The sequence below is a fragment of the Budorcas taxicolor genome, chromosome 4 (assembly GCF_023091745.1).
Source record: "Budorcas taxicolor isolate Tak-1 chromosome 4, Takin1.1, whole genome shotgun sequence".
Classification (NCBI taxonomy): domain Eukaryota; kingdom Metazoa; phylum Chordata; class Mammalia; order Artiodactyla; family Bovidae; genus Budorcas; species Budorcas taxicolor.
The window spans coordinates 50,029,098-50,044,648 of NC_068913.1; the positions used below are offsets into that span (position 1 = coordinate 50,029,098).

At 40.3% G+C, this 15,551-nt stretch overlaps 1 pseudogene; it reads right to left on the reverse strand.

The window, feature by feature from the left end:
- Positions 1 to 5,423: 5,423 nt before the first annotated feature.
- On the reverse strand, positions 5,424 to 9,103 carry LOC128046268 (39S ribosomal protein L22, mitochondrial-like; annotated as a pseudogene).
- Positions 9,104 to 15,551: the final 6,448 nt, after the last annotated feature.

Genomic DNA, 15,551 nt, shown 5'->3' on the forward strand with positions numbered 1-15,551 from the left:
TCCAGGAGTTGGTGATGGACAAGGGAGGCTGGGTGTGCTGTGATTCATGGGGTCGCAAAGAGTCAGACACGACTGAGCGACTGAACTGAACTGAAGCCCATCTTAACAGCTCCACCCTCATGACCTAATTAACCCCCAAGTACTCCACTTTCAAATACCATCACATTGAGGATTAGGGTTACAATATTTTAATTTTGAAGGGACACAAACATTCACTCCCTAACATCAACTATGGAAAGTAAAACTGAGGCTGGAGAGAGGTGGGGAGATAATTGTTTTTTATTATATACTCCTCTCTGCTCCTTGACTTATTTTGAGCATATACTTCTTTGATTAAAACATTTTACATACATTTCAGGAATCATCTCCTCTGTGATGCATCCTCTGACCTCCCTCTACTAGCAGAGCTGGTCATTCATCTATGCCCTGGTTGTAGTTATACCAGATGTTATGGCCTAAATTGTATCCCCCCCCAAAAAATGTATATGGGGGACTCTAACCCCCATGTGACTATATTTTGGAACTAGAGCTTTTAAGGATGAAGATTAAATGAAAACAACACAGTCCTACTGTATAGCACAGGGAACTATATTCAATATCCTATAATAAACCATAATGGAAAAGAATATTAAGAAGAATATATACGTGTATTTATAACTAATCACTTTTCTGTACAGAAGAAATTGATACAACATAGTAAATCAACTATACCTCAATAAAATAAATTTTTAAAAAAAGATTACATGAAGTCTTAAGGGTAGAGCCCTGATGCAGTAAAACTGGTGTCCTTACAAGAACAGGAAGACACTAGAGCTTTCCGCCAAGTGAGGACACAGCACAATGACAGCTGTTCGAAAGCAAGGTAAGAGTTCTTACCAGGCCTTGACCATTTGACCAGGCAGGTACCCTGATCTTAATTCCTAGCCTCCAGAACTGTGAGAAAACCAATTTCCTATTGTTTAAGCCACCCAGTCTATGACATTTGCTATGACAGCCTAAGCTAATATACCAGATTTCACCGTCATGACTTGATACATCTGTCTCTTCTTCTGGATTGTAGACTCCTGAGAGCAAAGTCCCAAATTAACATAGCTGTCATGTCTTGAGGACTTACTATGTGCCAATCACTGTATAAGATAATCACACACTATCTCATTTAAACCTCACAACTTTATAACATCAGAACTATTACCCTCATTTTACAAATAAAGAAACTAAGCCTTGAAGAAATTATGCGGTTTGTCTAAATTCATTAGAATCTATTTATACTCAGATTCTCCACACTCTCATACTGCCTTCTTTGTCTTCTGTTTCCTTGCCTCCTAGAAATTCCCTATATGAAGGTGATTTTGAGGGGTTGCCAGTCAATGTCTTGGATAAATGTATTCCAATCTCGTCAAGGGAAAAGGACCTGTTTCTCTTTACAATGATATATTCCTGAACTTAGTATTTTTGAACCCTTCTACCTCCCATGATAATAAAATGAAATAAAATGTAAAAGCCTGTCCTCCAGACAGATCCATCTATATAACTTAGAGAGCTCATTGCAAAAAGAAATTGCAGGGCCTCTTATTCAAAAATTATTAAGAATTTCAAGAGCTCCCAGGATGGTGAATACATGGAGATTTGGGGAGAATGGTGCATCATGGAAGCTCCACGCTCCTTCCTACATACCCTGCCCGATGCTTCTCTTCCACCTGGCCATTCCTCAGCTAAATCCTTTTATGATAAATCAGTAAACATTGCCCACTTTGGACACCCACTTTGCATTATTCAGAGAACAACCCACTCCATCAATCTCTCTTCAGCAATATGTTGAGATCTTCCTCGTTCCTTTTTCAGCCTCAGAGTCCTCCACTGTGTGGCTTATTCACCCACTCCATGCTGATAGACTTTTTCCCTGTTTCTAGCCTTCTGCTATTACAATAGAGTTACAGTAAATTAAAGAAAAAAAGAATTCAAGATGGCAACAGCAGGGCATTAAGTGAAGTGCAGGGCCCTTCTACACGCAGGCCCTTGTGTAAATGTATAGTCACATGTCCATGAAGCCAGCCAAGCCCCTACCTGCAGTATTTTCAGCTACCTTTCTTTTGAAATCAATCACAAGTCCAAGTTTCTCATCATCACATGTGAAACTGTTAAGTCACACAAGAGCATAGGTTCAGGTAGAGTAAGGGTAATTGTGCATCACACACCTACTTCTTTCTTTATGGAAAGTGGTTATCTTTATCCATTCATCTGTTGATGGATATTTAGATTGCTTCCATATCTTGGCTATTGTAAATAATGCTATGAATATTGGGGTGCATATATTTTTTGAATCACTGTCAAGTGCTGGTTCTTGATAGACAAATGAACCACTTTCAGGGACTAGACAACCAAAGGAGAAGTGGGTCTGTACAATGCAGGAGACTCTGGTTCAATCCCTGGGTTAGAAAGTTCCCCTGGAGAAGGGAATGGCTATCCACTCCAGTATTCTTGCCTGGAGAATTCCATGGACAGAGGAGCCTGGCAGGCTATAGTCCATGGGGTCAGACACAACTGATTCAATAACATTTTAAACATGTATACACACACACACACACACACACACACACACATATATATATACATACAAAATGGAAAATTATTCAGCCATAGAAAGATGAAAATTTTGCTATTTACAACAACACAGATGGACCTGGAGGGTATTATGGAGGGTAAAATAAGTCAAACAGAGAAAGAGAAATATTGTATGTTTTCACTTACATGTAGAACTTTAAAAATAAAACAAATATAATAAAACAGAAACAAACTCATAGACACAAACTAGTGATTATCAGTGGGGAAAAGGGTGGGAGGGCAAGATAGGGGTAGGGGATTAACAGGTACAAACTACTTTGTACAAAATAAATAAGCTTAAAGTTTATATTGTACAGCACATAAAAATAGCCAATATTTTATAATAACTATAAATGAAGTATAATCTATAAAAATTTGATTCACTATATTGTACACCTGAAACTAATATAGTAAGTAACCTATACCTCAATAAAAATAAATAACACATAAATAAGATACAAGGATGTAATATACAGCATAAGAAATATAGCCAATATTTTATGATAACTTTATATGGAGGACAATCTATAAAAAATATTAATCATTATGTTGTACAGCTGAAACATATTATAAATCAACTATTCTTCTTTAGAAAAATGAACAATGGACTTCTTGGTGGTCCAGTGGTTAAGAATCCTCCTGCCAATTCAGGGAACATGGGTTCTATCCCTGGTCTGGGAAGGATCCTACATGACAAGGAGTAACTAGGCCTGTGCACCACAGCTGCTGAGCCCAGTGCTCTGGGCTCTTGAACCACAGCTACTGAGCCTGAGGGCTGCAACTACTGCAGCCCTGAGCCCTAGAGACCATGCTCTGCAACAAGAGAAGCCACTGCAATGAGGAGGCTGTGCACCACAGTGAAGAGCATCCCCCACTCACTGCAACCAGAGAAAGCCCAAGGACAGCAGTGAAGACCCAGAGCAGCCATAAATAAATTTTTAAAAAAATTTTTTTTAATGCTGCCAACCCTAGCAAAATTATTCTATATGGAGTGCCCCATTCTCAGTCAGTAGCGAGTTTCTAAACCAGGAATTGCAAATCCAGTACCTCTAGGAGCCAGCCGAGGATTCAGGAAACTGGAGAGCACTTTTGGGTCTCTACTGCAGCTGTTCCCTTGGTCCAGCTGGTTCTTACCTCACACCAGTGAGAACTGGTGTGGTCAGAAATTCTGAATTTTCAAGCAAACCCAGAAATAGCTTTACCCCAAATTGTAAACATTAGCAACTGATTTTAATAATTACAAGAAAAATATGGCCAAATAAGAACTGTCTGAGGGCTGGAAATGGTTTGAGAGCCCTTAGCTTGAGCCCTCCATGACAAAAGATTAATTTTATCCTACAGAGTTCTGAGAAAACTAAGTTTGGACCAGAGTCCCATAAGAATCCACACTCTTGAGAATACTTAAGTGGCTAGGATGTTTGAATGAGGAAGAACAAAATGTCTGGAGACATTTTTGTTTGCCACGATGGGTGGGAATGCTACTGGCATTTATCTAGTGGGCAGAGGCTAGTTGAAAGTTGAAAGTGAAAGTTGCTCAGTCATGTTCAACTCTTTGTGAACCCATGGAGTCCGTGGAATTCTCCAGGCCAGAATACTGGAGTGGGTAACCGTTCCCTTCTCTAGGGGATCTTCCCAACCAAGAGATCAAACCCAGGTCTCCCACATTGCAGGTGGAGTCCTACAATGCAGAGAACAGTTCCCACAGCAAATATTCATCCAACCAAAATGACAATAGTGCTGAGGTTGAGAAATCAGCTCTAAGGCACTGATTTACACCTAGAATGACGCTCTCAGGCAAAGCTTAAAATGCAGCTCCTTGGGTTCCCCCCCAGGCTACTCAGTCTTAGCCCCTGTGAGTAACACTCAGATATGTACATTTTAGAAATCTGCCCAGGTGATGTTAATGCACACTAAAATGTAAGAGCTATTGACATGAAATAATAGAATCTAAAGAACTCATTTATATCTAGAGAACTACCACCACATGTTTAGCAAGGATACATGTTTAATGATAACAGAAAAAACTTTTCAGCTGCAAAATATTGCAGAGACAAAGCAATAGTATCAGAATAATCTGCCCACAATCACAACTTGCTCCAAAAAGATAGGGGAGTTATAAAGAAGACAAACTGTCATCAAGGCTTTACCCTCTAAGTAGAAAAGATAATTTCCTAGACTGCTGAAGGTATTTTTTTTAAGTTTATCAATATGAAAAACAAATCAGCTCTAAAAATCACAATTTTAAAGGCAATCTGTATTCCTAAAGTATCACAAATTCAAGAATTTGAAATTGAGATATATGAAATTAAAGAGAATTTATTATAAATATCCTTACTACCAGTACATGGGAAACTAATTTAAGCTTTATAAAGCAACCTGTATGTAAGTTTGTTTTGTCATGTTCCATTAACCCTAAAAGTGTAAATTTTAAAAGAAATACTGCCAGGAACTCTCCCTCTCTTGTGGGGTGCATTAGAAGCTCCCTCATTCCAGAAAGGGCAATAAATACACTTTCCTTCTTCTCTGTCCAATTAAGTCCCCTCTAGAAGGAGTTGCTCTTATTCACAGAAGTGCATCCCACCCCCTGAAGGTCAGGAATGTGTGGTGGTCATCATCCCTAGGACATAAATGGAAAATTCAGCCCAGAAGCATAAGTACAGATAAGGGGAGCTCTGTCCCTGGGTTGATGTAATAAGAATTTCAAGGCTGTAAACCCAGATAAGCAGTTTGAGAGAAACAACTTCCTGGGTAGTAAAATTATTGCCTTGTTTGCAAGAGTAAGTTTTTTCTGACTTGGGGAGTAAAAGGCATTTTGCAGACTGTCAAGCCCCCTGAACTCTGGAAAGGCATCTAGAAGATAAAGGAGACAATGGAGAACGCTTTCACACTCTGGTGAACTTGCCTTGTTTATAACCTTTGTGCTAGCCTTTTTCATTTCTTTTGGAGGAAACCAAAGTTAAATTAGCCATACACAAGCCAAATTGCCATTACAGTATTGCTTATTCTCAAACCTAGATAAGCTTCTACGGTATGGACTAACTCAGAGTGAGTAAAAAGGTTGAGAGACAGAGTTTACCCTGGGGAGTAGCGTTCTGAGGGGTTCACTCCCAGAAGCAGCAACACATATCCACAGAGGAAGGAGAGCCATCAAAATCCTTAGGACAAGATAACTAATAAGGACCTACTATATAGCACAGGGAACTCTATTCACTACTCTTTAATGACCTATATGGAAAAGAAGCTTAAAAAAAGTGGATATATGTATATGTATAACTGATTCACTTGGCTGTATGCAGAACGTAATACTGTAAGCTAAATGTACTCCAATAAAATTTTTTAAAAAAGAAAACAAAATGAAAAACCAAAATTCCTTAGAACATTACATAAAGAAGTAAACTTTATTACAAAAATCCTTAGGACAGAAAAGACATTCTCCAGGGCCTCCCCTATCCTCTCAACATCACCCTATTGACATCCTTGATAATCACACAAGGCCACCCAGACCCTTTTTCGTCCTTGGGACTCTCATACCTTGTCTCAGTGCCTATCCCTCACAGAGTTCAAGGCTTTATACCTCCCTCCCCAAAAGAGAGATATTCAAGGCTCATTCTGCTCATTTCTTTCAAGTTGAGGAAATTAATGTGACAGAACTCACTAATGCATAAAAAAAGCAATTTGTTACCTTTGTGGGGATTCAGAATACATCACCTCCAAATATGCCACTTTGGCATCCTGATTATTTTGAATTAAGGTACTTGAGAGTTGGTGCAAGAACAGTCTGACCTACATATGACCTCCTGAAAGAGAGATAAATCTCCCATGTAAAAGATACTCTGTGGGCTTCCATCTTGGCTCAGGTGGTAATGAATTCCCCTGTAATGCAAGAGACACAAGTTCGATCCCTGGGTCAGAAAGATGCCAGGTGTACCTGGTACATATGTAATTACATTCATTTTTCTCTTGTTAATATGTCTTTCATTACTAGGGGTTCTCAGCCAAGAAACCAGAAGAATAGAGAGAAAATAATTTTTCCTTTCCTGCACCTCCTTCCAGAAAATATTTATATTTAAGAAGCTGTTAATAACAAAAAGGTAATTGTTAATCCAACATAAGTGATCTGTAAAGGTAAATTTCCAAGGACCAAATCTCCCTGATGGAGATCTTCCACCCCTCAAATCATCTTGGGTAGTTAGAATGCAAGCCCTGGAAAGATGTATCTTGTAAAGACGAATCAGCTGGAGAGTTCTCTACTGTTAAAATCCCATTGAGAAATGGAAATGCCCCTCCCCAAGATGATGTTTGAAACAGAAAAGTTAGATAGCATTATACCTGGAGCCTGCAGTACAAATTTCTTTATCTTCAAAAACAACAACAATAAATTCCCAAAGAGAGAGCACCTCAAACTGAAAAAGTAACCAGTTATTTTCCATTATCTTTGCAGGGAATGAGGGGAAATAAGAAAGACTGTCTCTCCCTTGGCCTCGTTCTGAACCAGCTTACCCATCTTTGAAGCTGAACTGCTTCCAACGCAGATATCACAGGTATTCATGGTCTCATTAACTAACTGTCTCTCCATGAAGAATAGCAATGGTTTTAAAGCAGGCTGTTATGTAAGGAGTTTTCTTCTGTTGTTATAATAAATATTAAGTTACAGAGCTGAGAATATTTTCAACCACAAACAGAAGAGGCATCAATGAAAGAGAGCTGCAGCTCAGAGTGAAAACACTGGAGAACTGAGCCTCCCTCCTGCTCCAAGAGACAATTTCTGCCCTTCAGGTTGTGCAGTCCCAGCTGAGGCAGGGAAAGGTAGGTCGAACAGCCTTTAATAGTTTACAGCTGAAGACCATTTAGATATCAACATTTCTGGCAACAGAGGAGAACCCCGGTGGCTTGTGGGTAGTGGGTCAAACACAAATTCTAAGCTTGAGTGGTAAGACTGATAAAGTTTAGCTCTTAAGATATAGACTGAGTCTTTGCCTGCCATTGAGGAAAAAAGGTATTAAAAAAAGAGAGGGAGAGAGATGTAGCACTTCAGCCCCACTCTGTCACTCGGTTACCCTCATTCACTGAAATGTAAGCTCTATGTGGCAGGGCCTTTTGTCCGTTTTACTCACTGCCGTATTCCCGGCACCGAAGCACTATCAGGCGCTGAAAAAATATTTTCCAAGTGAATCAATATATTATTGTTGTCTTGAAGAAGTCAAACAGACAGTCCTTAGGGACTATTTCTTCACTGATTATTTCCCCTATTTGCCCCACAGCATCGCTACCCTTGTTCAAAGAGCATGAGTGCCTGAGTGGCGTTGTGTGAAAAGAAGCTGAAACGTCAATGGTGATGCTCTGGAGGAAAGCCGCAAGGCCTGAAGGTACAGATGAGGGGGTTGCGGTGGAAGTTTTACTGGTCAGAAGGGAAGGGTGGCCAGAGCTACATGTGAACGCAGATATGCAGATGTTAGAGGAGAGGAGAGTGGCAAGGGCAGTGACGGCGGCAGCGAATCAGGGGGAGTTTGTTTAACCGGAGCAGGAAGGCTGTTTAAGCAGCCGGTTTTCTGCTGGCTTTGGCCTAGAGCCTAGTGAGGATGAGCTACCAGCTACAAATGGAGCCAGGGAAGAGGAGGGCGAGCAGAGGAAAGTTGAAAAATTAGGGCAGACTGTTCAAAAAGGACTGGCCATTTTAGCCTTCCATTAAAAAGAAGAGCAAGGGGGACAGAGAGCACAAAGAGCAGAGGAGAATCTTATCAGACATCCTGGAGCTTCCATGATGGTCTCAATGTTGTGTCCTTTTATTGTTTTCTTGGAAGGTATCTTGGCCTTGGTTCTCTGAAAAATGAAGACTTTGCAACTGGTAAGTCGTTTTGTTTCATAAAAACTAATTTTTTGTTTGTTTTTAGAAAACCAATAGTAAAGTATATACTGTGGATTCTGAATTCCCCCATCATACAGTGTGAATGTGACGGTTGGGTTTTGAAACTCCTGAATATCTTCTTTGGTGTGGGTTACACTGTCTTTGGTGCCTCATGTGGAGGTGAGGGGCCATCCAGCAACTTCACAAAATAATCCCATGATCCCAAAGCCACCCCCATGGTGATGTCGAGGTGTATCAAGTACTGGCCTTGCCCTGAAGTAGTGGACTCAGCCATATACAAGTTGGATCTGAATTGTGATCTCCCACTGCTATATCTTGGGCTTTTAAGAGAACCACTTTCATTATTCAGGCCCCTGTTTTTTGGTCACTGAATTCCAGTTGAGCCAAAGCCTGGTCAAATGACGTTCCTCATATCAATTTTGCCAAATACCACATCTTTGCTGTACTTTGTCTTCAACAATGGTAGATTTCAGCTGGTATCTGAGAAAGTTCTCCAGGTAGTTGTGAAGGATACACAATTTTATTATTCTCCCGTTTTCGAGAAATTTCAAGAGAAGCACTAGTGTGGATATGTGATTAGGGTGAAATGTTGTAAGATGAAAGAAGCCCCAAGATCAGCTTCTTCCTCACATCCATAACACATCCAAACATTCAGGTCTTGCAGCCACGATCTTTCCTGGGACTTGTAAGTTGCTTGTTTAGAAATACGATTTGGGGAGCAATAGGGCAGGACAGGGAAGGGGAACAGGGAGGGAAGGAGAATCAACACAAGGATATAAAACTGAGCTGACAATTGCTAAGGACAACTGGTGCTTTCTCCTGCCCAGACCTTCTGAAGAACTGATGGAAAGCTCCTCTGAACTGTCTACAAAGGGGAAGACATGTTAGAAAATTAACATTTATAACAGCGTTACCTAATTTATAGATGTTGGTCAAATTTTCCCAGTTGTCCTCTCCTATCCTTTTTTTCATCCATGATCTAATCTGGGGTCAAATGTACTCACAGTTCCCCTGGCTCCGTCATGTCCTCTGATCTGCATACTTCCTCAGTGTTTCCTTATCATGACCTTGACACTGCTGAAGAGGACTGGCCAGTTATTTTACAGAATGTGACTCAGTTTGGGTTTGCCTGATAATGTTTCATGATTCAACTGAGGTTGTACACTTTTGGCAAGAACATCTCAGAAAAAATATTGTACACTTCTCAGTGCATCATAGGACGTTGATGTGTCTTACTAGTAGTGATGTTCATCTTGATCATCTGGTTAAGGTGGTGTCTTCTAGGTTTCTCTAGTGTGAAGTTTTAATTTTCTCCTATATAACCAATATATATCCTGTGGGGAGATTCTTTGAGACTATGCAAATACCCTATTTGTCCTTATACTTTGCTCATTGAATTTAGTATACATCAGTGGTTCTTACCTATAACACTTCCTACTAGATACTGGCCTAATGTTGGCTTTCTGTATTCTTCATTCCTTCTACATTTATCAGTTGGAATCACAATCTAAGTAAGAGCTAAACTTGCCTTTAAATACCTCTGAGAGTTTAACAGCTCTAGATAAAGGTATTGGTTTGAGGCTTGACTAAAGGAATAAGTGAGAAATAGAACTGATGGTGTGAGGAGAGGGAAATTAGGTACTTGCTGGTGGTTTTCATTTAGGGACCAATAATTTGACTTGTTATAGGGAGCAGCCAGAGATGAGGAATGCATAGTCAGGAAGTGTTTCAGGTATGAAACATAAAACAGCAGTGTCCTCTATAGTAAAAAGAAACACATTTATGCAGATATCCAAAGATTAATGTCAGAGAAGAAGGGCATAAAGGTACCAGCTGCAAAGATGCAGAAGAAAAGCAAAGGAGAAAAAATAAACTTGATACACCTGCTTACAGGAAGACAGAGAAGTTGTCTGAGGTGAAAAAAAAGGGGGGGTGGAGGAGAGATTTAAGAAGAAACAAAAGTTTTAGGTCACAGCTAGTGATCCCAGCAAAGAAAATTAGGAAAATTAGCCAGAGGTGGAAAACTCCAGAACCAAGAAAAGAAAAGAGATGGGTCTTTACAGAGTAGGAGTCTGACAGTCCCAGTTCAGGACAAGGGCCTTGTCACTCAAGGATCTGAGAAGAAAGAAATGGAAGGGAGGGAAGAGAAGGGAGAAGGACAAACAGAATGTAAAGGGCACCCTGGCCGTGAGTCTTTTAGTTACAGTGACAACAGCTGAGCTCAAACCACCTTAACCAAAATGATACTTTGTGGGCTCCCAGACCTGGAAAGGTCAGGATAGGAGCTGACAGAGGGTTGCCAGCCCCCAAAATGCAAAGTTATAGGCCCATATCTCGCTCTCTCCTCCCTAGCCCATCACACTATCTCTTGGCTCTTTTTCATTTTGGGTGTTGGCCTTACTACTTCCCATCTCAGATGGGCTTCCTCTGTGCAGACAGGGAAGATGGCTGCCTATATCGCAAAGCTTCCATTGTCTCAGCTTGGCAGCCCTGGCATAAACACAGACTACCATATTCCAGATTCTCCTTGTCATGACCAAAGAAGAACTCTGATTGGCCCTTCTTGGGTCCCAGGCCCACACTTTGAACCAGTCACTGCTTTTAGAGGGATGAAATATTGTATGACTGGTCAGGCCTGAGTTAAATGTTCATACAGTGCTTGGGAATCTAGGTGGAACCAGGATTAATAGAATCACTTAGGATGGCAGTTATCCAGAGTAAAGATACGTGTTCTTACCAGAATAAGGGCAGGCAGGCCTGCTAGAAACATCAAGAGATGCTTCCTACTGAAGACTCTCAGAAAGAACTTCTGGAAATAATAATAATTTAATTATAGTAATAGAGAATTCAGCAATATATGAACCGTGAACTTCCAGATGTTCAAGCTGGTTTTAGAAAAGGCAGAGGAACCAGAGATCAAATTGCCAACATCCGCTGGATCATCGAAAAAGCAAGAGAGTTCCAGAAAAATATCTATTTCTGGTTTATTGACTATGCCAAAGCCTTTGACTGTGTGGCTCACAATAAACTGTGGAAGATTCTGAAAGAGATGAGAATCCCAGACCACCTGACCTGCCTCTTGAGAAACCTATATGCAGGTCAGGAAACAACAGTTAGAACTGGACATGGAACAACAGACTGGTTCCAAATAGGAAAAGGAGTACGTCAAGGCTGGATATTGTCACCCTGCTTATTTAACTTCTATGCAGAGTACATCATGAGAAACGCTGGGCTGGAGGAAGCACAAGCTGGAGTCAAGATTGCCGGGAGAAATATCAATAACCTCAGATATGCAGAGGACACCACCCTTATGGCAGAAAGTGAAGAGGAACTAAAAAGCCTCTTGATGCAAGTGAAAGAGGAGAGTGAAAAAGTTGGCTTAAAGCTCAACATTCAGAAAACGAAGATCATGGCATCTGGTCTCACCACTTCATGGGAAATAGATGGGGAAACAGTGGAAACAGTGTCAGACTTTGTTTTTGGGGCTCCAAAATCACTGCAGATGGTGATTGCAGCCATGAAATTAAAAGATGTTTACTCCTTGTAAGGAAAGTTATGACCAACCTAGATAGCATATTCAAAAGTAGAGATATTACATTGCCAGCAAAGGTCCGTCTAATCAAGGCTATGGTTTTTCCAGTGGTCATGTATGGATGTGAGAGTTGGACTGTGAAGAAAGCTGAGCCCCAAAGAATTGATGCTTTTGAACTGTGGTGTTGGAGAAGACTCTTGAGAGCCCCTTGGACTGCAAAGAGATCCAATTAGTCCATCCTAAAGGAGATCAGTCCTGGGTGTTCATTGGAAGGACTGATGTTGAACCTGAAACTCCAATACTTTGGCCACCTCGTGCGAAGAGTTAACTCATTGGAAAAGACGCTGATGCTGGGAGGGATTGAGGGCAGGAGGAGAAGGGGACAACAGAGGATGAGATGGCTGGATGGCATCACCAACTCAATGCACATGACTTTGGGTGTACTCCGGGAGTTGGTGATGGACAGGGAGGCCTGGTGTGCTGCAGTTCATGGGGTCACAAAGAGTAGGACACGACTGAGCGACTGAACTGAACTGAGTAGAGAATATTCATTAAGTGTTTACTATGTGACAGGCACTGTCCTAAGCCCTTTATGTGTATTAAATCTTTAAATCTCCTAGCATGTCTGGATACTATTATTATCACCCTTATACAGAAGAGGAAACAGACACAGGTAGGTTAAGTCATTCATCCAAGGGCCAGAGAAAAGAAGCAGCAGAGCAAGGACTTCATCCAGGCAGTCGAAGTGAAGATCCTGTGCTCTCAGCCACTGACACAGGATCTGAGTGCAGTAGACATTTGAGAAATAAAGATAAAATCAAGTAAGAAAAAACATAGAATTTGAAAGGAAGCCACAAGGAGGGTTGAATAAACCCCAAAAAGAAAGTATAAATCTATCAAACCCTGAGATATTATAGCATAGGCACTTAGAGTGTTATGAAAACACTGCTTGAAGAAGTCCAAAGGTAGGTACTAGAAAAGAATAATGTAGAAGACCAGTCCAATGTATCCATGGGGAACTCGGATAAAGCTACTGATAATTTTTTCCAAATTTTTGCTATTGTGGTAAAAACATAACACAAAATTTACCATCTTAACCATTTTTAAGTGTACAGTTCAGTGCTATTGGGTATATTCACACTGTTGTACAGATATCATCACCATTCATCTGCAAATCTCTGTTAATCTTGAGTTATTGTTCAGTTGGTAATTTGTATCCAACTCTTAGTGATCCCAGGGATGGTAGCATTCCAGGCTCCTCTGTCTTTCACTGTTTTCCAAAGCCTGCTCAAATTTCTGTCCATTAAATTGGTGGTACCTGTTAAACACTAATTCCCCATTCCCCTCCTCTCTCCAGGCCCTGGCCACCACCATTCTACTTTCTGTCTCTGTGAATGTGAGTACTCTAGTTCTCATGTAAATGAAATTACCCAGTATTTGGTTTTTTATGACTGGCTTATTTCACTTAGCATAATGCCTTCAAGGTTTATCAACATCATACCTTATGTCAGAATATCTGTCCTATTTTAGGCTGAATAATATTCCATTGGGTGTATCTGCCACATTTTTGCTTATCCATTCATCCATCAATGGACAAGGCTGTTGATTTGTTATTCTTCAGTGGTGGAATAGAGAAGAATTTAAAACATGTTATTTTATTTACTAGGGAAAGCAATAAATAGGCCATTGTCGTTATCCATCTTTTCCTGCAAAATACTCCTTGTACTTGCCGCAACTTAAACTAATTGTGGTTCAGTTCAGTTCAGTTCGGTCACTCAGTTGTGTCCGACTCTTTGCAACCCCATGAATCGCAGCACGCCAGGCCTCCCTGTCCATCACCATCTCCCGGAGTTCACTCAAACTCACGTCCACTGAGTCAAATTGTGGTAGACCAAGAGTAGAAGAAACCCCATGTTCTTTGCAGCATTGCTTACAATAGCCAAGATAAAGGAAAACCTAAATGTCCATCTATATATGAATGGTAAAGAAAATGGGGTATATATACACAACAGAAGATTATTTAAAAAAGAACAGAATTTCACCATTTATAACAACATCAATGGACCTTGGGGGCACTATGCTAAGTGAAATACTAGAGAAAGACAAATGCATACGATCTCTCTAATATGTGCAGTCTAAAAGCCCCGCCTCATAGATACAGATCGGTGGTTGCCAGAGGAAGGGGTTGGGAGTGGGCCAAATGGGTAAAGGGAGATAAAAGTTACAAACTTCCAATTATAGAATAAATAAATCATGGGGATATAATGTAAAGCATGGTAACTATAGTTAATCATACTCTATCGCACATTTGAAATTTGCTAAGAGAGTAAATCTTAAAAGTTCTTATCGCACACACACACACACACAATTCTGTATGCGTGGTGATGAGCATGAACAAGACTTACTGTGGTGATCATTTCTCAATGTATACAATTATAGAATCATTTTGTTGTACACCTGAAACTAGTATAATGTTGCATGTCAATTACACCTCAACTTTTTTAAATGTGAAAGTTCATGTAAAGCACTAAATCAATAAAAAGTACTAGTTACTATTAATACTATAATTATTATTAGAAATGTAATAGTTCTGGAATCTATGCTTTTATTAGTGTTTTTCAATATATTTATATGATGTGGGAAAAGGGTAGAAGGCAACAAAAACACCAATACTAAACCAAAGCTCCCTGTGACACACAGAGTTTGCTAGGATAACATGTATATCTTTATAATAAACCTGAAATCTTGAGAATAGAGGATGTCTATAAAAAGCTTTTGGGACATGTACGGTGCTGGAAATGAACCAAGTGTTACTGCTATCCTAGGAAATCAGTTCCTTGAAGACTGCTTCTGAAAGTGTGGTTCAGAATAGTCAGCCCAGGAGCCTCTGAGCCAGGCAGCAGCGGTCCTGGGAGGTTCTGACCTAGCTGTCATTCTCTGGGCACTGCGCTCCACCCTTGTCACCAGTGGCTTAGAGCCCCATTACTCTTTGCCTCAAGAAGCATGTTGCAAGATGATCCAGACATACAAGTGCCCTCTAACTCTCCATACTATTTCCACAGCTTTGAACTTGCACCCAGTTTGCCCATGTATTTCTCATCTGTGAATGTTTCCCAGTATTTTCTCCATTTCCTCTAACCCCAAGGTCTCTCTGACCTCCTTAGGGGCTGCTGCATGTTCTACAAAGACCCAGAGGGGCATTTGCATTGGCACACTACATTCTGCCAAGCATACAATCCTGACTATAGCAATCTGCCTCAAGAAAGACCCTTAAGCTTTCATTAAGTCCAGTCTGTTAACCTTTGTCATTTCTGAATATAAACATTAAGTCTGAGACTGAGCATGAACTATCCTTTTTCTCAACCAATCTCATTTGCAAATGAAACACTATCCCATTTTTAGACATTTGGAAACATTTCTCACATTTTAAATTAACTGTGTTCAGCAACCTTCACAGAAAACTCTATTATATTCTTACCTAATCTTATTTGCTAAAATTTCAACCTGCTATTTGTCTAGAGAGCGACTGCTTCAATATTGGTTGTCCTCCAG